Here is a 22,593-nt window from a genome sequence, read left to right on the forward strand (position 1 = left end):
AAGGGGGTTGGTTGTCCCGGGGCCCGGTGAGGGAGGTAGGGATCGTTGGCAGGCAGGTTACGGGGCCTGGTGAGGTGCAGGGTCGCGGGGGCAGCGCTGTGCCGCACGGCACGGTGGTACTCACTCAGCCAATGATCAATGCAAAGTCTCCGGTAAAGCAAACGGCTGGATGGACAGGTCCCACAGACGGCTGCGGTGTTTCTCCTCCCGGCAGGTTGATGGTGACTGCCTTTCCCTGCACCTGTATTGTGTTACGGTTCCAATGGCTTCCCACCGGTAACCCGTTCCCCAGCTTGGATGGATGCTGAAGGAGCCCCTTTTGCCCGCAGGCTCTGGCCCTGGGAACTGTAGCCTTGGCGGTGACTGTGTTTCCCTCTACAGTGTGAGCTGTTGCCTTCAATCGGGTCTTGACTGCTGGGAAACCCCGGAGGTTCCCTTCGCTAACGGATTTGACCAATTTTACGGCGACTCCTAGCCTGGTTGGGGTCCATAAGCCCTGCCGGATGGTGCTGGCTTCACTTTACTCTCCGATCCGGTACCGCCGGGCCACCGCCTGTCCACGGTCCTTACGGTTTGCTCCAATTAGCCTCTCCTGCAGACGGTCACCACCGTCTGCCAACCTTGCTGTACCGTCCGGGCCACACACCCGGATGCCGTCAGACTGCTCCTCCACCACTTTACTTCCTCACTCCAACTTCTCTCCAAACTAATCTGTTTTCTTTTCCCACCTCCAGGACTGTGAACTCCTCGGTGGGTGGGGCCTAAACGCCTGGCCCACCCCCTGGTGTGGACATCAGCCCCTGGAGGAAGGCAACAAGGATTTTGTGTTTGACTTCGGTGTGCCTAACCGGGGTGTGGGGTGTGTTGGTGTAGTTCTGTGACGACTTGGCTTGTCCAGGGCGCCACATTCCCCCTTAGTAAAATGCAGACCGTCCGCGGGCTGCCCGTCCATCATCGGTTTTATTTTTCACAAACTGAAAAAATATATAAAACGGTAAAACATGTAAAACTAGCCTTTTTCAATCTTCCCACATCGGGAGGCACATTTCTTAAATGTTACCAAACATTTTTAATAAATAACGGTTACGGCTTCCGCTCTTCTCCCACCCAAGCAACCTGGCCCTGATGCTACCCCTAAGCAAATGGGCAGCACCCCTTGACCCCAGTCCATCACCAGGCTGCCCGAGTGGGTTCTGTCCCTTTCAGGGGACCCACGTCCATGGAGAACCCCTGAACCCCCGGAGGATCGCCACCGGTTACCGTAGTGGAGGGCCTGGGCCATCCATTTCATCCAGGCCCATCCTCCAAATCAGCCTCTCTGGAGGCGGTCACGGTATCAAGCCCAACATTTTTATTTACATTCCACAAGTTCGTGGTTGCCCTGCAAGTTCTCGGGCTTGTCCGTAGCAGTTTCTACGCTTGGTTACAGACAGTCCCCACGGGGACAACAGTGCTTCGTAGCCAACGGGCTACCACAAACAAAACTGTAGGGTCCCAACGGAGACTTGCCATAGGGTCCCAACGGGGACTGGTAGCTGGGTCCCAGGGGCCACCCACAACACCTGGCTCCGGTACAGCTTCCTCCTGCAGCTTTCCCACAGTTCACCATTGAACAGCACGAGCCCCCAACGCCACCCTTACACAGGGGTGACACTGTCCCACAGGACTCCATTTTCAGCTGCCAATGATGCGGGTACGACCGCTCCTCCAACCGGACTCCTTAGCCTTGAGGTCCGTCTGGAATGTCAGCAGAGTCCCAATGGGGACCAACATCAAGGTAACCGGGAACCGCTACGATACTCTAACTTTTCTTTCTTAATCAGCAATCCCGCCGCGCAGCTGCCTTTGCTGCCGCACCCGGTGCGGAGCACTTTCTGCTTGCTCCGGTTCAGGCGGGGTGGGGGATGGGCCCAGCCGGAGTCCCCCCGTGCCGGCTACGACCGTTACCTTCGGTAATGAGGGACCCCGCTGTGACATGGCCTGCTCTGCCTACTTGCAGCTGCATCCCCGCCGTGCCTCAGCTGAGGCCGGGTGTCTGGAAGCGGTCAGCGGGACTCGCGGTGCTGGCTTCTGGGCGAGAGTCACCTCCGTTGCGGCCAGGCAGGCAACCAGGGCTTTCGTCCTCTCCGTCGCGGCTGGGATGGAAGCCGGGACGGGTTCCAGGGCGGTGGTAAAGGTAGGGCCCGGGGGCCGCAGGTCTGGGCCCTCTCCCACAGACGCTGGGGGCTCCGCTACTGGTGGCAGGGGTAACGGGTTGTTCGGGGCGTCGGCCGCGGGCATGGGCAGTGAGGGAGGTAGCGTGGTGGACGGCAGCAGGCCGGGCCCCTCAGCCGTATCGACCGATCCCTCGGGGACATAGGGGCATGGGTCGCCTACCCGCTCGTCTGAGACCACCTCCACTTCGGATGCCCAAACGGTTGCGGCCAGGCCCTTCATCTCCGACGTCCACTTCGCCAGCATGAAGTGGACTTGGGCCTGGAGCTCCTGGCACATCTTGCTTCTGGATCCAGGAACGTTTTTCAGCAGAGTCCTGGCGTCCCTGCACGCTGCAGGCCTAGTTACATGCGGCTGCAACCACCGCTCCTCCAGCAGCTTCGTCGGGCGCAGACATCTTGTTTCTGTCCCCCTTAGTCTTTTTCCGGCTCCTCCTCTACAGGGGCGGGGTTTTGGCTTTCGCGCCTCCACTACTCGGGAAGACGCTCGAGTGGGGACTTTTCGCGCCCAAAATGACAGCTTCTCCAAATTTTCGGCCGGACACCTCCGGCGGTCACAAGGCGCACCTCTACCAGACGACAGAGCGGTAAGATCCTGTTCGTGACGCCAAGTTGTCGCAGGCGGAGGAGGGGACTCTGCGCTCATCCACTGCTCGGGTCCGGCCGCTGCTGCTGCTGCTCGGTGGTGGCTCGAGCGGTGGGCCGGATCCCGGGGACTCGAACGGCGTTCCTCGCCTGTGAGTGAAAGGGGGGTGGTTTGTTTTAGGGATATTGTCTGTAACGCCACCCACGGTTTGTGGTGAGATTGGTGACACCACCGCAGTTTGGATGTTGGTTCTTCCCTCTGTGGGTAGGGGGGTTGGTTGTCCCGGGGCCTGGTGAGGGAGGTAGAGATGGATGGCAGGCGGGTTACGGGGCCTGGTGAGGTACAGGGTCGCGGGGGCAGCGCTGTGCCGCACGGCACGGTGGTACTCAGCCAATGATCAATGCAAAGTCTCCGGTAAAACAAACGGCTGGATGGACGGGTCCCACAGACGGCTGCGGTGTTTCTCCTCCCGGCAGGTTGATGGTGACTGCCTTTCCCTGCACCTGTGTTGTGTTATGGTTCCAATGGCTTCCCACCGGTAACCCGCTCCCCAGCTTGGATGGATGCTGCAGGAGTCCCTTTTGCCCGCAGGCTCTGGCCCTGGGAACTGTAGCCTTGGCGGTAGAGTTGAGCTCGGTTCGCGGTTCGAGGTTCTCCAGTTCGCGGCTCGAGTGATTTTGGGGGCTGTTCTAGATCGAACTAGAACTCGAGCTTTTTGCTAAAGCTCGATAGTTCTAGATACGTTCGAGAACGGTTCTAGCAGCAAAAAGCAGGGCTTTTTACAGCTACAGTGTGCAGGAGCCATCGCTGGCAGCCTGTCAGAAGCTGGTAACCAAGATAAACATCGGGTATCCAAGCAAAGCGCTTTGGTTAGTAACCCGATGTTTATCCTAGTTACGTGCAGGAAGCCCACACTTCCCCGCTCAGCTCACTCCGCCTCCTCCTGCATGCGGCATGTACACACACACTCACACACACACAGACACACGTCCCCAGCCATGCAGTCCACGACACTGACGTCCTCCTGGCACTCTGCACACATGGTCCCGCTCGGCTTACCTGCGGTGATGAAGTCCCGACCTCAGCGCTGTCACTGTCCTCCATGGCCGCCGCTTGTCACATCACCTTCTCTCGCTTCCAACCCGAGACTGACTAGCGGTGACATCACGGGCCTCTCGCGATACTTGGCTGTGAAGGCGGCGGTCATTGAACTCAGTGACAGGTGCTGTCAGCAGTGCAGGAGATCAGCGCAGGTAATGTACCTCGCTGACAGCAGCACTTGTCATCTCCTGCAGTGACCTGGGCTGACCCATTGATGTTAGCTCAGGTCACTGCACTGCTCTCCCAGCCAATGCGGAACATCCTGCTCTTCATTGACTGGGACAGTGTGGATCGTCATTGCAACCCCTTGGATTAAACCAGACCTGGATTTGTTTTTCTTTCTAATAAATTGGTTAAAAAGGGAATGTATTGGGGAGTGTTTTTTCAAATAAAAATGTGTTTGTCGTCTATTTTTTTTTATTACTGACTGGGTTGGTGATGTCGGGTATCTGATAGACGCCTGACCTCACCAACCCCAGGGCTTGGTGCCAGGTGACATTACACATCTGGTAATAACCCCATATATTACCCCGTTTGCCACCGCACCAGGGCACGGGATGAGCTGGGGCGAAGCACCAGGATTGGCGCATCTAATGGATGCGCCACTTCTGGGGCGGCTGCGGCCTGCTATTTTTAGGCTGGGGAGAGTCCAATAACCATGGACCTCCCTAGTCTGAGAATATCAGACCCCAGCTGTCTGCTTTACCTTGGCTGGTGATCCAATTTTGGGGGGACCCCTACGTGTTTTTTTTTTTAATTATTTATTTAATTTAAAATAACAGCGTGGGGTGCCCTCAGTTTTGGATTACCAGCCAAGGTGAGGCTGCCAGCTGTGGTCTGCAGGCTGCAGCCGTCTGCTTTACCCTAGCTGGCTACAAAAATAGGGGGAACCCTACGTCATTTTTTTTTTTTTCATTTTTTTTGGCTAAATACAAAGCTATAATAGAAGATATATATGGTGTGAACACTGTCATTAAATGAGTAGTTTTATGAGGTGCTAGTGAGGGGACCTAGGTCCAGACGATAGAGCAATACTACAAAACACTGCACTCTCATTTGGCATGAGGTAGACGTAAAAGTAAATCAACAGATTCGTTTTTTTGCGTGCAAAAATAAGTGTATTTATTTATAACAAAATAAGTGGGAGGGACTAAAGGACGTTTCGGCCCAACCTGGGCCTTCTTCATACCAAGTCACACTCCATTCATAGAAGCGTTAGTTTCACTAGAGAAATTCTTCTTTCCTTATTATAAAGGTTATTGTAGGTGCAGAGCAGGTGGAAAATTCCACCCAGGAACAAATGATGCCACAGTCTGGGAAGACGGCCGTAAAGGGGATTCCACCAGCCACCGCTACACTTATGCCTCAAAACTTACAGATGATAAGCCCTCCATATTCCTAAACCAATGCTCTATGCATGTGATCCTAGTTTCCTATTGTAAATTTAAGGGACCACAAGTCACTAAAATCCCTCTATCCTATAAAGCAAACTGCATGAACAATCTACTTGCTAAAGCAAGCAAGGGCTTATACGCTGTGATTAGTACAATCATTTGTTCCTGGGTGGAATTTTCCACCTGCTCTGCACCTACAATAACCTTTATAATAAGGAAAGAAGAATTTCTCTAGTGAAACTAACGCTTCTATGAATGGAGTGTGACTTGGTATGAAGAAGGCCCAGGTTGGGCCGAAACGTCCTTTAGTCCCTCCCACTTATTTTGTTATAAATAAATACACTTATTTTTGCACGCAAAAAAACGAATCTGTTGATTTACTTTTACGTCTACCTCATGCCAAATGAGAGTGCAGTGTTTTGTAGTATTGCTCTAAATACAAAGCTAAGCACCCCTTAGTGCCACATGAAAGGCACCAAAGGGTGCAAAATTACAAAATGCAGGAGAGTGGGACATTATGTGTCTTTCTGCCATTATAATGACAGAAAAGACTGATATGAAGTGTACAAGCACAGGAAAATCACCAGAGCGCTCTACGCTGTGAAAAGCAGTAGAAAATGGCACTGGAGTGAACATGCGACCGCCTCATGTAGGTTGAAGCTAAGGATCCTGGGTAAATTTATGTATTTTCCCTCCTTCAGTTTTTTTGCAGTGCACAAAAAAAACGGAAGGCACACGGATGACAAACAGATGACATATGGACCGTCTATGGAACGGAAACGGATGCCACAGGGATGAACCCGTGAAAAAAATGGACTGTTTTTTGCAGACCACAAAAATGGATCGGTCGTGTGAATGTAGCCTTATTCTGATCTGCCGTTTATAAACAGCAGGCAGAAATAAGTGAATAACGCCCCCCAGCGTCAGAAAATCTCCGGGGTTTCAGGGCTAGCTGAGACCCTGGAGATCATGATTCAGGACGGTTTTTCCGGTCCCCACTCACGTGATCACAGGTATACACCGTATACCGATGATCACGTTACAGTAAATGACAGCGCCGGTAAAAAATTATTTATCTCCCATCTGGCATGAACAAACATGATAAATCTCCTCCCCGGTCCCCCGGTGTCGCCAAAGTGCCCCCCTGATGCCCTCCCATAAATCCAAGATGGCCGCGCGCACAGCAGCGCGCCGGCCGCATTCACCCTACTCCTCTGATTTCTGTCGCATGTGCCATGACACATGCGACAGAAAACTCCTCCCCAGGCCCTGCCAGGTCACCCCCTATAACCCCACCGGTGTTCCCCGGTGTCCCACGGTACCTGTGCAGCGTTGATCCCCCCACGGCCCTCTCCTTCACAATAGACGCTGCCGCATGCACAGAGCGGCTGTCAGCTCAGCTTCCTGTGTTCAGACACAGTGAGTGGTGGTTATGCATCTGTAAGCTAAATGGGCGGCACGGTGGCTCAGTGGTTAGCACTGCAGTCTTGCAGCGCTGAGGTCCTGGGTTCAATTCTCACCAAGGGCACCATCTGCAAGGAGTTTGTATGTTCTCCCCGTGTTTGCGTGGGTTTCCTCCCACACTCCAAAGACATACAGCGCTATGGAATTAGTAACGCTATATAAATGAATAAATTATTATTGTTACTGCAATGCCCTGCTCATGAGGTAAGGAACATAATTGATCAGGAGAGCTATATACTATATTTCCAAATGGAGGGATTTGCTTTTATAGTTTCCCTGCTGAACGACTACCAAACATGAGAGTCCGTTATACGCCACAAGAAAACACATCTAAATAGCGAGCTCTGTTGTTAAGTATTCATTCAGCTGGATAACTGGACTTAAAGGGGTATTCCATCTCCAAGATCCTATCCCCAATATATAGTAAGTGGAATAGCAATAATATCAGCAAATACCAATATTTGGATATGTAGAATAGTTCTCCTGATTAGGCATGCCCTTACCTCATGAGCAGGGCATTGCAGCTTTGGTAGCAACCATTACGACATGGACTCTGCTGCTGTGGACCCGGGGAGAGTGAGTGCAGATTCATTGCACCCACCCTCCTCACATGAAGAGTCTGCACTCCTAGTAAATGGGGGATACTTTCCCTGAGTGTCTCCCCCCCATATTCTAGATGGTCCAGAGTCGTCGTGGGACCCCTTTATTTTTTTTCTTACAATAAATTGGTAAAAGAGGAAATGTTTTGGGGACTGTTTTTTCAAATAAATTTCTTTTGTCGATTTTTTTTTTGTTAGTACTGACAGTTTATGATGTTGGGTATCTAATAGACGCCATGACATCACAAACTGCTGGGCTTGATCTCAGGTGACTTTACAGCTAGTATCAACCCGATTTATTACCCCGTTTGCCACTGCACGAGGGCACGGGATGAGCTGGGGTGAAGAGCCAGGATTGGCGCGTCTAGTGGATGCGCCACGTCTGGGGTGCCTGCGGCCTGCTATTTTTTGGCTGTTAAGGCCCAATAACTATGGACCTTCCCACCCTGAGAATACCAGACCACAGCTGTCCGCTTTACCTTGGCTGGTGATCCAAATTTGGTTGGGGACCCTACTTTTTTTGTGTAATTATTAATATTTATAAAATAATTATAAAAAAAGAGCCTGGGGGGACCTCCACATTGGATCCCCAACCATGGTAAAGCTGCCAGCTGTGGTTTTCAGGCTACAGCCGTCTGCTTTACCCTAGCTGGCTATCAAAAATGGGGGAACCCAACGTCATTTTCTTTTTAACTATTTTTTAAATAGAAAAAATTAATGGGCTTCCCTGTATTTTGATTGCCAACCAAGGTAACTGCAGGCAGATGGGGGTGGCAACCCATAGCTGTCTGCTTTATCTGAGCTGAGAATCAAAAATTCTGCGGAGCGCTACGTCATTTTTTTTAAAGATTTATTATTACAGCACTGTGATGTCCAGCAATCAAAATACAGGGAAGCCCATTTTGTTTTTAGTTATTTAAATAAATAGTTAAAAAAAATATATATGGGCTCCCGCTGCATTTTTTGTATTGCTAGCTAAGGGTAATCCAAGCAGCTACAGGCTGCTAACCCCCACTGCTTGGTGTTACCTTCACTGGCAATGGAAAATCCAGGGAAGCATTTTTTATTTTTTTTGCCAAAAAACTACAAAAAAAGGACGTGAGCTTCGCCATATTTTTGTATGCTAGCCAGGTATAGCAGGCAGGTGCTGGAAGAGTTGGATACAGCACCAGAAGATGGCGCTTCTATGAAAGTGCCATTTTCTGAGGCGGCTGCAGACTGCAATTCGCAGCAGTGGGGCCCAGAAAGCTCAGGCCAACCTGTGCTGCGGATTCCAATCCCCAGCTGCCTAGTTGTACCTGGCTGGACACAAAAATGGGGCGAAGCCTACGTCATTTGTTTTCTAATTATTTCATGAAATTCATGAAATAATAAAAAAAGGGCTTCCCTTTATTTTTGGTTCCCAGCCGGGTACAAATAGGCAACTGGGGGTTGGGGGCAGCCGTACCTGCCTGCTGTACCTGGCTAGCATACAAAAATATGGCGAAGCCCACATAATTTTTTCAGGGGGCACCAAAAATATAGGGAAGCCCGTTTTTTTTAATTATTTCACTTACTTCATGAAATAATTAAAAAACAAATGATGTGGGCTTCGCCCCATTTTTGTGTCCAGCCAGCTACAACTAGGCAGCTGGGGATTGGAATCCACAGCACAGGTTAGCCCGAGGTTTCTGGGCGCCTCTGCTGCGAATTGCTGTCCGCAGCCGCCCCAGAAAATGGCGCTCTCATAGAAGCGCCATCATCTGGAGCTGTATCCAACTCTTCCAACAGTCACCCGGCTTGTTGGGTAATCATGAGTTAATACTGGCTTTGTTTTACTAGCCAGTATTAAGCCATAGATTCTTAATGTCAGGCACGTTTGACCCAGCCATTAAGAATCTCCAATAAAGGGTTAAAAAAAACACCACACAGAGAAAAAATACTTTAATAGAAATAAATACACAGACACATTAGAGACTCCATCTTTATTACCCCCTGTCAGCCCTCCACGATCCATGGTCTTCTGTCTTTCTCGTTCAACAAATGCAGCTCTGCTCCATCACTGCTGCATGGGAGAAGACGCTGAAGGCTGCACGGGAAGCAGCATGCAGCCTTTACTCCGTGAGAGATCAGTGCTGCTGGCTGCTGGCGGTGACAGACGCGTTACCATAGCAACAGGGCTCCGATCATGTGATTCCCGGAGCCGCGGTTAGCGGTGACGTCATCGCTAACTGCGTTGCTATGGCAACGGTGATCTCCGTTAATGACCGGCTGTGTAAGCCGGTCCCTAACGGAATGGGGAGTCGACCGTGTGCTAGAGCATGTCGCCGGTACACGGCGATACACAAATGTGCACCGTGTACCGGAGAGTGCAATGACAGGTCCTACATGACGCGTCATAGTCATGTGACCAGTCTGTGGCCAATGAGATAATAGCCACGTGACTGGTCACATGGCTATTTTGACGTCACGATAGGTCCTGCATCACTGCTGGCAGTGCTGGTCACCGGGAGGATTCAGCGATCATCGGATGGAATAGCGGCAGGAGACAGAGTGCAGGAAGGATCGCGGGGACCGGTAAGTGTTATGGCAATGTTTATTAACTGTATATGTACATTTATAATGCGTTTTTAAGTGTTTGTGATTGCCTCCCATTATATCCTATTGGTTCGAGTTCGGTTCGTCGAACGTTCGCCGAACTGAACTCGAACGAGACCTCCGTTCGACGAACCGAACTCGAGCCGAACCACGGCAAGTTCGCTCATCTCTACTTGGCGGTGACTGTGTTTCCCTCTACGATGTGAGCTGTTGCCTTCAATCGGGTCTTGACTGCTGGGAAACCCCGGAGGTTCCCTTTGCTAACGGATTTGACCAATTTTACGGCGACTCCTAGCCTGGTCGGGGTCCGTAAGCCCTGCCGGATGGTACTGGCCCGTAGAAGTCTGGCTTACAGACGAAACGGCCGTCGTCCTTTGGAGGGACTCGCATCCTAGTCACCTCCCGCATTTTTATCTGCACCGATGAAAAGAACGCTTGAATAAAAAAGAAATTGTTTGGCATAGCAGCTGTTTGCGGTCGATTTTTCATCTTCCTGTTGTTGGATCTCCTAGCTGCTCAATACCGACCAGCACGCTGCGCCTGCAAACCAGCGCTACATGGCAGTCATCAGCACGTGAGCCACTGAACTTGGAGGTAATCTGAGGGCAGGCGGTGCAGGACTTGTTCACCTGTTGCTACAGTATATCTGGCTTCTCTTTACTCTCCGATCCGGTACTGCCGGGCCACCACCTGTCCACAGTCCTTACGGTTTGCTCCAATTAGCTTCTCCTGCAGACGTTCACCGCCGTCTGCCAACCTTGCTGTACCGTCCGGGCCACACACCCGGACGCCGTCAGACTGCTCCTGCACTACTTTACTTCCTCCCTCCAACTCCTCTCCAAACTAATCTGCTTTGTTTTCCCGCCTCCAGGACTGTGAACTCCTCGGTGGGCGGGGCCAACCGCCTGGCCCATCCCCTGGTGTGGACATCAGCCCCTGGAGGAAGGCAACAAGGATTTTGTGTTTGACTTCGGTGTGCCTAACCGGGGTGTGGGGTGTGTTGGTGTAGTTCTGTGACGACCTGGCTTGTCCAGGGCGCTACAATAGTTTAGCCAGCTGGGCGGTAAAAAGCCGGCCTCACCGCTCGACTTTTAGTGTCAACTGATTCCATCAAGTGACCGCATCAGCTGATCATCGCCAGGTCTGAGAGAGAGAAAAGAGAGAGAAAAGAGAAGAGAGAGAGGGAGAGAGAAAAGAGAGAGAAAAGAGAAGAGAGAGGGAGAGAGAGAGAGAAGAGAGAAAGAAAGAGAGAAGAGGAAAGAAGAGAGAGAGAAGAGGAGAGCAGAGGGGAGAAGAGAGAGGGAGAGAGAAAAGAGAGGGAGAAATAGAGGAGAGAGAAAAGAGAGAGAGAGAAAGAGCGAGAAAGAGAGAGAAAGAGAGAGACAGAGAGAGAGAGAGGAGAGAGAGGAGAGAGAGAGAGAGAAGAGAGCGAGAAAAGAGAGAGAAGAGAGAGAGGAGAGAGAAGAGAGAGAAGAGAGAAAGGAGAGAGGAGAGAGAAGAGAGAGAAGAGAGAGAGGAGAGAAGAGAGAGAGAGAAGAGAGAGAGGAGAGAGGAGAGAGGGAGAGAAAGAGAGAGAAAGAGGAGAAAGAGAGAAAGACAGGGAAAGACAGAGAAAGAGAGAGAAAAGGAGAGAGAACAAGAGAGAGAAAGAGAGAGAAGAGAGAGAGGAGAGAGAGAGGAGAGAGCAATGCAGCCTCATTCCATGAACTGCTCCGATTTTAGAAGTGTGGCCCACGGCTCACAGCTGATGTCCGGCTCTTCCCCTCAGTGCATAATTAAATTAAATTAAATTAAAATTATAAATAAATAATAATTATAATTTAAATTCTTTACCGGGCGGCCGGGACTTGAACTTGTGAACTAATGCTTCTTAGGTAGTAGCTCTAACCATTGAGTCACTACCACTAATGAGAAACATAGGCAGATTTGGTTATCTTGGCGTCTTGATTGCAGAGGGAAGTCTCCAGTGACAGCGCGGCTCACTTCAGGTGCTGCGTGGAGAGGACACAGATCGCTCGTGTTCTACGGGGCTCCCTGTCATCTTCATGTAGCATTGCTGACAGTGTCGTGTGGATTACTTCGGACCTGGATTGTTGTTTGGGGATTAATAAAGAGGTAAATGAGGGGTTTTTTTTGTCTTTTATCCAAATAAAGGATTTTTCGTTGTGTGTGTTTCTTTACTTTCACTTACAGGTTAATCATGGAAGGTGTCTCGGGGAGACATTTGTCATGATTAACCCCGTTATTACCCCGATTGCCACCGCACCAGGGCAATTTGGGATGAGCTGGGTAGAGTCCCGGGACTGCCGCATCTAATGGATGCGGCAATTCCGGGCAGCTGCTGGGTGATATTGTTAGGGTGGTGGGCTCCCCATAACATGGTGCTCTCCATCCTGACAATACCAGCCTCCAGCCATGTGGCTTTATCTTGGCTGGTATCAAAATGGGGGGGAACGCATTTTTTTTTTATTATTATTTATTTATTTTACTGCACGATATAGACTTGCCCGCCGGCGGCTGTGATTGGTTGCAGTGAGACAGCTGTCACTTATCGTGGGGGCATGTCTGACTGCAACCAATCATGGGCGCTGGTGGGCGAGGAAGGCACGGAATACCTGATTGAATAATGAAGCGGCAGCCATTTTCAAAAGAGGAAAAGCCGCCGGAGATTTGTGACAGCCATGCAGAGAGGCGCCAGTGATCGGTGAGTAGCAAAGAGAGAGGGATTGTGCTGGGGACGCAGGACGCATGCAAATACGCAACGTGCGCACATGCTTACTGTGAAAAGCCATGCTTTTGGTGATCAAACTGTTCTCGAACGTAACTTGAACTGCCGAACTTTAAGGAAATCGTTTGAGTTCGTCGAACGACTCGAACACCCCCCAAAATCACTCGAACATGAAATTGGCGAACCGTTCGACTCGAACATCGCTCATCTCTACTTCATACACATTAGATAATAATTGCGGGAAAACAAAAATTTCAATGAGATCGGTTGAAAACAATGTCAATAGGGGCCTCCTAACTGTCCTCTGACAGTTGAAGTCAGAAGTTTCCATCGAAACATCTGCAGGTTTTTGTCTCTCTGACATGAAATCAGAATAAACCTTTCCTGTTTTAGGTCAATTAGGAACCAAAATTATTTATATTTGCCAAATGCCAGAATAATGAGAGAGAGAGAATGAATGTTTTAAGGCATTTTTATTACTTTCTGCAAAGTCAAAACTTTACATACATTTCATTAGTGTTCGGTAACTTGCCCTTAAACTGTATGGCTTGGTTCAAACGTTTTGGATATCCTTCCACAAGCTTCTCACAATAGTTGGTAGGAATTTGGGCCCATTTTTCCTGACAGAACTGGTGTAACTTAGCCATGTTTGTAGGTCACCTTGTGCACCTGCCTTTTCAGCTTTGCCCATAAATTTTAAATAGGATTGAGATCAGGATTTTGTGATGGGCACTCTAAAACATTGACTTTATTATCCTTAAGTCACTTTGACCAGTTTGGAAGTATGTTTCGGGTCATTGTGCATTTGGAAGACCCATTTCTGCCCAAGCTTTAAGTTCCTGGCTGACGTCTTGAGATGTTGCTTTAGTATTGCCACATAATCTTCTTTCCTCATGATGCCATCTATTTTGTGAAGTGCACCAGACCCTCCTGCAGAAAAACAACCCACACAACATGATGCTGCCACACTCATGTTTCACAGTTGGGATGGTGTTCTTAGGCTTCAAAGCTTCTCCCTTTTCCTCTTAATATAACAATAGTCATTATGGCCAAACAATCCAATTTTAGTTTTGTCAGATCACAAAATGTGTCTTCGAAAATAAGGTCTTTGTTCCTGTGTGCATCTGCAAAAATTAATCTGGCTTTTTTATGTTTCTTTTGGAGTAATGGCTTCTTCCTGGCAGACTGACCTCTCAGCCCAAGTTGATACGGTACTCGTTTCACTGTGGATAATGACACAGTCTCACCAGCTTCCACAAGCATCTTCACAAGGTCTTTTGCTTTTGTTCTTTGGCTGATATGCCCAAGTATGACCAAAGCATGTTCATCTCTGGTACACAGAACTGTCTTCTTCCTGGGTTGTATGATGACTGGACATTCCCATCTTTTTTGTACTTGCATATAATTGTTTGTACAGATGAGCAAGGCATCTTGAGCTATTTGGAAATTGCACCAATGGAAGAACCAGACTTGTGCAAGTCCACAATTCTCTTCCTAAGATCTTGGCTTATTCCTTTTCACTTAACCACTTACACAAAGAAGCAGTGTGTTCCAGGTATGCATTAAAATACATCCAGAGGTGTGTTTATAATGAACTTAGATGTTTACAATAAACCTATCAGAAGCTTCCAAAGACATGACATCATCATATGAGCTGTCCCATATTATATAAAGGCATAGTACTCTTAGTGTATGTAAACTTTTGAATTTGCAGAAAATAATAAAAATGGCTTGAAACATTCACTCTTATTATTCTGGCATTTGGCAAATATAAATAATTTTGATAATCCTAATGGACCTAAAATAAGAAAAGGTTTATTCTGATTTCATGTCCGATAGTGAGAAAAACATGCATACAGTGCCTACAAGTAGTATTCAACCCCCTGCAGATTTAGCAGGTTTACACATTCGGAATTAACTTGGCATTGTGACATTTGGACTGTAGATCAGCCTGGAAGTGTGAAATGCACTGCAGCAAAAAAGAATGTTATTTCTTTTTTTTTTTTTCTTTTAAATTGTGAAAAGTTTATTCAGAGGGTCATTTATTATTCAACCCCTCAAACCACCAGAATTCAATTTGGTTCCCCTAAAGTATTAAGAAGTATTTCAGGCACAAAGAACAATGAGCTTCACATGTTTGGATTAATTATCTCTTTTTCCAGCCTTTTCTGACTAATTAAGACCCTCCCCAAACTTGTGAACAGCACTCATACTTGGTCAACATGGGAAAGACAAAAGAGCATTCCAAGGCCATCAGAGACAAGATCATGGAGGGTCGCAAGGCTGGCAAGGGGTACAAAACCCTTTCCAAGAAGTTGGGCCTACCTGTCTCCACTGTTGGGAGCATCATCCGGAAGTGGAAGGCTTATGGAACTACTGTTAGCCTTCCACGGCCTGGACAGCCTTTGAAAGTTTCCACCCATGCAGAGGCCAGGCTTGTTCGAAGAGTCAAGGCTAACCCAAGGACAACAAGGAAGGAGCTCCGGGAAGATCTCATGGCAGTGGGGACATTGGTTTCAGTCAATACCATAAGTAATGTACTCCACCGCAATGGTCTCTGTTCCAGACGAGCCCGTAAGGTACCTTTACTTTCAAAGCGTCATGTCAAGGCTCGTCTACAGTTTGCTCATGATCACTTGGAGGACTCTGAGACAGACTGGTTCAAGGTTCTCTGGTCTGATGAGACCAAGATCGAGATCTTTGGTGCCAACCACACACGTGACGTTTGGAGACTGGATGGCACTGCATACGACCCCAAGAATACCATCCCTACAGTCAAGCATGGTGGTGGCAGCATCATGCTGTGGGGTTGTTTCTAAGCCAAGGGGCCTGGCTATCTGGTCCGCATCCACGTGAAGATGGATAGCACGGCCTACCTGGAGATTTTGGCCAAGAACCTCCGCTCCTCCATCAAGGATCTTAAGATGGGTCGTCATTTCATCTTCCAACAAGACAACGACCCAAAGCAGACAGCCAAGAAAACCAAGGCCTGGTTCAAGAGGGAAAAAATCAAGGTGTTGCAGTGGCCTAGTCAGTCTCCTCACCTTAACCCAATTGAAAACTTGCGGAAGGAGCTCAAGATTAAAGTCCACATGAGACACCCAAAGAACCTAGATAACTTGGAGAAGATCTGCATGGAGGAGTGGGCCAAGATAACTCCAGAGACCTGTGCCGGCCTGATCAGGTCTTATAAAAGACGATTATTAGCTGTAAACAAGGGTTATTCCACAAAATATTAAACCTAGGGGTTGAATAATAATTGACCCACACTTTTATGTTGAAAATTTATTAAAATTTAACTGAGCAACATAACTTGTTGGTTTGTAAGATTTATGCATCTGTTAATAAATCCTGCTCTTGTTTGAAGTTTGCAGGCTCTAACTTATTTGCATCTTATCAAACCTGCTAAATCTGCTGGGGGTTGAATACTACTTGTAGGCACTGTATGTGTCTTTTTAGATAGTGTATGGAAACTTCTAGTTTCAATTGTATGTCACAGGACATTCAGGAGGCCCCTATAGACATTGTTTTCAGCCGATCTCAATGAAATTGTTGATTTCCCGCAGTTATTATACAATGTGTATGATGGCCTTAAACGTTATTATTATATGTAAACTTCTGGTTTCAACTATTTAATGTCGGAGGACATGAAGATGGGTGGTTGGAATTCAATCACCTCATCCTTTTGTTCAGGACAGATAAACCATTGCCAGATGATAATGTAATTGGTGCTCATATTGAGAACACAGAAACATTCAGACAAACTGAGTGTTTCAATCTGTTGGGAAATTGTGACTGATTATCGACCGTTATCTAATGTATATGACCTATTCTGTCTAGATTCCCTCAGTATATGAATTACAACATGTTTGTAGTAACTAGGAAGAATGTTAAGTACTATACGTAATAAAGAGTTCACTATCAGTAAGGGTGTTCTGTCACCATCTACAAATGTAGTAGAGGTGTAGAGGTAATGTTCAGACTACCCATGACAACACATCTATTATAACTGTTATTATTCTCTCTTCAATAAACCTTACACTAATTATTTACAATAACATATGGTAAGTCCCACTTTAATAATTTCTTCTAAACTATTTTATTCTTGCTTTCATTAGAAACTGATATGCATCAGCCTTGTGTGCTGTCTCTCTAATGAGCAGTCTTTTATGTGGTTTTATGTATATCTTAAGTCAATGTAATAGTTTGTATTACAGATTCTAATTAAATCCTATCACCATTCATAACACTGTTACAATTTATTACTGTACAATTTCCTAACTGCATACCTATAGAAAAGGGTTAAGTGATCCTTGCTCATTAGACATTAGTGCTTCTCTTCAAAAACATAATTACCACATTTGGTTTTCAGCAGCATTTCATGTTAATTACAACATTTCTTCAAGTGATATTTCCCAAGGTCTTATAACAAACAGCAATAACTGCCTTTTATTTCTCCCATCATTCATGTCTGAGACATCTGCCCAAGGTCAGCCTCCCTCTTCCATTAATGTGTCCCCACCTGTAGCTGTTTGTGTCCAGCACGCCCAAATTTTAAAGGCTTTGTGGAAGATCTCATATACACCACATAATTACTTCTATTTTATATTGCTGTTTATTGGAAAACTCATTGGCTGAGTTCCTATACATGTCAAAGTAACAATCTGTATTCTTCCGCAATAGGAATCATGTTTTCTCCTATGCTTCATATTAAAATATTTATAGTAGTGAATGGAAACTAATCCCTATTCTGCACCAGAAGATCATTATATGAAGCAATGCAAGGCAACAAATTCCAGACACATACTTAAAAATTACAGTTTGTAGACAGAGGGTAATCCAAAATAAAAAAAAGGTCCAATCAGGGTATAAACAACTGTCAGAGAGGATGCATTTCGAAGCCAATGGCTCTTAGTCAGTCTCTGAGACTGAGACTGACTAAGAGCCATTGGGTTCGAAATGCATCCTCTCTGACAGTTGTTTATACCCCTTTTGGACTTTTTTTTATATGGATTTTAATTTGATTTAATACAATTTTTGGATTTTATATCCCTCGGTCTTTGTTGCTGGATTACCCTCTGTCTACAATCTGGATTGCCAGTATACCCTTTCCCTTGCACGAGTCCTGGAGACGGTGACCCCTCCTTTGGCTACAGGTGAGCGGATACCAATCTTTCTTTTTGTCCCTTAAAAATTACAGTACCTTGTATCATGTATATGTATAAGTTATAACGCATATTAGGGACATGCAAATATTGAAAAACTGTTTGCAATTTACTATTATCTGGGGTACAACATGGTTGTCTCAGTTATTTGGTCTTCGTTATTAGAAAAAGGCACGATTAATAGATTTGGATAAAGTGTTGAAAACCAGAGTTAAGATCTCACCCAATTGTAAACAGAATTAACCTTGCCACAATATCAGTTCCATAAATACCACTAATTATGTTATACTTATGGCACTGAATGATAAGGCCATGTGAAGACAGGTCGGTAATTGATAGTGGCATTCAGTTGACTAATGAATGGAACCACTTAGGGTATCTGCTAATAGAGATTTTTGAGGAGTCTTTTGCAGTGTGTCAGCTATAAAAAAAATCCTTAAAAATCACTTAAAAAAAGACATTTCCAAGTTTTTTTGTATGAAAAGGAAGGGAAGGGACGGAAAACATGTATCGGCAAGCTGTAAGCAAGATCACAAAGATATTATCATAATAACATTTCAACTATTCTTCAATCCTGTGAAAAGTATGAACTGCGGCAGGGGTGAGCAAACATAGACCCCACCTCAGTATTGATCAAGAAGATAAATACATGCCACATAGCATCTAGTAACACCTATAAGGAAAAATATGTCTCAGCTATGTACATCACTAAATGGGAGGGAGAAGAGAGTAGGGAAAGAGGGGGAGTTATGGGTGGTAATTAAGGATTAATAGAAAACCGGTAGAGGGGTAGCGACTGGTATGTTATTGTCAGAACAAAAGCAAGAAGGTCTAGATGAGGTCAGGGGTCCGGTACCCATGAGGCTTGGGCATTCATCAGAGAATATGTACTTGCTCCAGCAGAAGCAGATTTTGCTTAGGTTCGTAAGAGGTTCTTCTTATTAGCAGAAGCTACCTGCTCCATATAATATATCTCATTAATACATGCAAAATTTGGGGATAGAGGAAGAGGTAGTGGACTTCCAAAGAGCCAAAATACAGATTTTTACTGATGATGTAGTAAAAAGTGATAATAGTTGCTATGATTCGGGGATCACAAACGAAAGACTGTTAGTAGTCTTTCGTTTGTGATCCCGACCCCACCCATACCTTGCCGGTCCACATTATACATCTATAGCCTGGGTCTCAGCTTCCCATACATGGTAAGTTTTTTAACTGCATGAGAGGACCCACATTAGCTAGGGACCCCAAAAATAAGAGAATACCGTGAAGAGGTTTTGGGGCTCTGTTGCATTGATGAATTCAATAGCTAAATTTCTCTTTATTCATATTTCATGGCAGTAATGCAGATTCCACTCTCATTTTTTCATTTTTGCATGTAGCTATTGTATTTTTCAGGCCAGCATTCACACAGCAGTTTCTGCGCTTTTACATGTGTGGCTATCAGGCACGGGTGCATCAGAGTTCCACCCGTGCCTGCTTACCATTTAGATAGTGCTGTCAAATATTGACAGCGCAATTTAAATAGCCATGGCAGGAGTTGCGCCATTCCCCGCTGCCATCAGCGACCTTTTAACGCGATCATGGGGCAACAGTGGGTTCCCATGGTAGCGGAGAGTCAGTTGATGACCCCTGACGCTAGCATGACATATTTCCTGTGAGAACCGACAGAGCACCGACTCTCACAGGAATGCTCCATTTTTGCTAATCAGAGCGTTGCTGCTCTGATCAGCAGAAATGCACAAGTCATCAGACTGTGCAGTGATAAAGTCCTCTAGGGGGACTAGTAAAATAAATAAAAAATGTAAAAAAAGTTTTAAAAAACATGAACAAAATTAAAAAAACCCTAAAAGTTCAAATCAATTCCCTTTCACCCCTTTGAAAATAAAACAAGAAAAAAAACCAAAATATACACAGATTTGGTATCGCCGCATTTAAAAATGCCCAATTTATCAAAATATAAAATTATTTAATCTGATTGGTACATGGCATGGTGAGATAAAAAATTCCAAACACCAAAATTATGTTGTTTGGTCGCCGCAACATTTTTTTAAAATGCAATAACAGGAGACCAAAACATAGCATCAGCACAAAAATGATATAATTAAAACACATCAGCTCAGATGCAAGAAATAAGCTGTCATAGAGCCCCAGATACTGAAAAATGAGAACGCATTGGGTCTTGGAAAATGGCGACAAAATGCGCAATTCTTTTTTGGACAAACCTCTAAATTTTTTTAACCCCTTATATAAAAGTAAAAGTATACATGTTTGGTATCTACGAATTCTTGCAGACCTGAGGCATCATACTGACACCTTAGTTTTACCATATAGTGAACAGGGTGAATAAAACACTCCCAAAACCATTGTGCAATTGTACTTTTTTGCAATATCACCACACTTGGAATTTTTTTTCCCATTTTCCAGTACACTATTTGTTATATCTAATGGTTTTATTAATTGTACAACTCGTCCTGCAAAAAGCAAGCCCTCATGTGGCAATATTGAAAGAAAAATAAAAAAGTTATGGTTCTTCGAAGAAGGGGAGGAAAAAATGAAAAACGGAAAATCACCAGGGGGTGAAGGGGTTAAATAAATAATTTTTAAAAAGGTGTGCGGTCGCCCCAACTTTGATACCCAGCCAAGATAATGCCAACAACTGGGGGTTGGTATTATCAGGCTGGGGAGGCCCATGGTTATTGGCCCCCTAAGTCTAAAAATAGCAGCCTGCAGCGACCCAGAATTGTTGCATCAATTAGATGCAACAATCCCGACACTTTACCCAGCTCATCCCGATTGCCCTCACAGCTGCCGCTAGGCCCTAAATTAGTAATGGAAGGCATCCATGAGCCCCCCCTGATTACTCAACTGTAAGTGAAAAGAAATAAACATAGACACCAAAATAATCCTTTATTTCAAATAAAATACAAAAAACTCCACCCTCTTTCTCCAATTTATTAACCCCAAACACGCAGTTCCAATGTAATTCACACGCGTTCCCATAACGATCTCATCTCTGCTACATACTGAATTCACAGCATGCAGGCACAGAACATGACTGTGTGCTGTGGCTTCAGGCCGCAGCTGTGAACGGTGACGTTACTCAGCTTATCTGCAGTCACAGTTGTAGTGGGAACCACTGTACCCCACCTGTGACCACAGGTAAACTGACCTCAGGTGACTTCACTGAACTTAGTGACCTCACTTCAGGTGAACTCATTCAGTTCCATGAGACCTGCATCTTCTGGCAGAAAACCGCTTTTTTTGCCAGGAGGTGCAGATTTGGTGCTGAAATTTATACACCAAATTCCTGCACCAAATCTGCATCTTCTGGCAAAAAAAAACCGCACCTAAATACGAAGCGGTTTTGATGCAATATTGATGTGATTTTTTCCATTAGATGCAGATTTGGTGCAGGAATTTGGTGTATACATTTTAGGACCAAATCATTTGCATCTCCTGGCATAAAACCGCACCGAAGTTGCATCAAAACTGTTATTGTGTGTTTTTTGCCAAGATATGCAGATTTGGTGTTGAAATTCATACACTATTTTCCTGCACCAAATCTGCATCTCATGGCAAAACCAAAACTACATAGCGTTTTAATGCCTTTTTTGCCAGAAGATGGAGATTTGCTACAGGAATATGGTGTATAAATTTCAGCACCAAATCTGCATCTCTTGGCAAACAAAACTGTTGTGAATGTCAGTTATGCTTTGGCTGCTGGGAGGCTCCCTCTTGTAGCCAGGAATGGTTTGGACAGAGACCAGGTGTGTTGAGCAATCTGCGTTTCCATTGCTAATTCTCTGCTTACTTAAATCCTGGTCTGATAGCAGGCTATGCCGGATGTCAGTTGTTCTTTGTTCAGCAGCCTGCTTCATCCTGCTCCACACCACATCTACCCCAGATAAGTGCTTTGCTCTTTGTTTGTTGTTTGGTTCTTTTACTCTTATCTGAGTTTGTCATTTGCTGTGGTTGTTTTCCGTTTATTTGCATGCACGGATCTTCCCTCTCAGTTGCTTAGCTGGGAAACTCCCTGCAGTTATGTTTGGAGTATTGCTCCTATTAGTCCATGTGTTTGTGGCTTTTTGAAATTGTAATGATTCCTGTTTTCTGTTCATTGGTATGACAACAGTGTCTGGTATAGGACGGAGTGCAGATCGTGCGATCTGAGGGCCTTTTTGTACTATCAGGAATTTGGAATTTTGAAGGATTTTACTCTGCCCACCATCAGCCCCTTTCCTGTCCTTTCCTATTTTAGTCAGTGGGGGCCTCACCTTTGCTAATCCTATCATCTATCTGTGTATTGTGTTTTCCTATATCACCGCAGTCTTTGAATGTGGGGGGCTTGCTATTCTTTATCTATTTTCTGAGGTAGAGAGTTATTCATCTTTACCTTCCTTTAGGATAGCTAGTTCTCCGGCTGGGTTCGCGGTGCACAGGATGTTAGTTCACCCCTCGGCTACTTCTAGTTGTGATGGTTAGTAAGGGGATGGCGGCCAGATTAGTTGCCAATGCTCTTGTCACCTTTTACCAATGATTTATGGTGGTCTTCCATGGTTCCGGATCATAACACAAAACATGGTTTTCTGCCAAGTGATACAGTTCTGATTGAACTCAGTTCAGCTGAAGTGAGGTCACTGAGTTCAATCAATGTTCCTGAGGTGAGTTTTCCTGCTGTCACAGGGGTGGTACCATGGGAACCTCCAGCTGTGACATAAACATATACTCAGTAATGTCACTGCTCACAGCTGTAGCTCAGTCAG

Source organism: Anomaloglossus baeobatrachus, chromosome 4 (genome assembly GCF_048569485.1).
Source record: "Anomaloglossus baeobatrachus isolate aAnoBae1 chromosome 4, aAnoBae1.hap1, whole genome shotgun sequence".
Lineage (NCBI taxonomy): Eukaryota > Metazoa > Chordata > Amphibia > Anura > Aromobatidae > Anomaloglossus > Anomaloglossus baeobatrachus.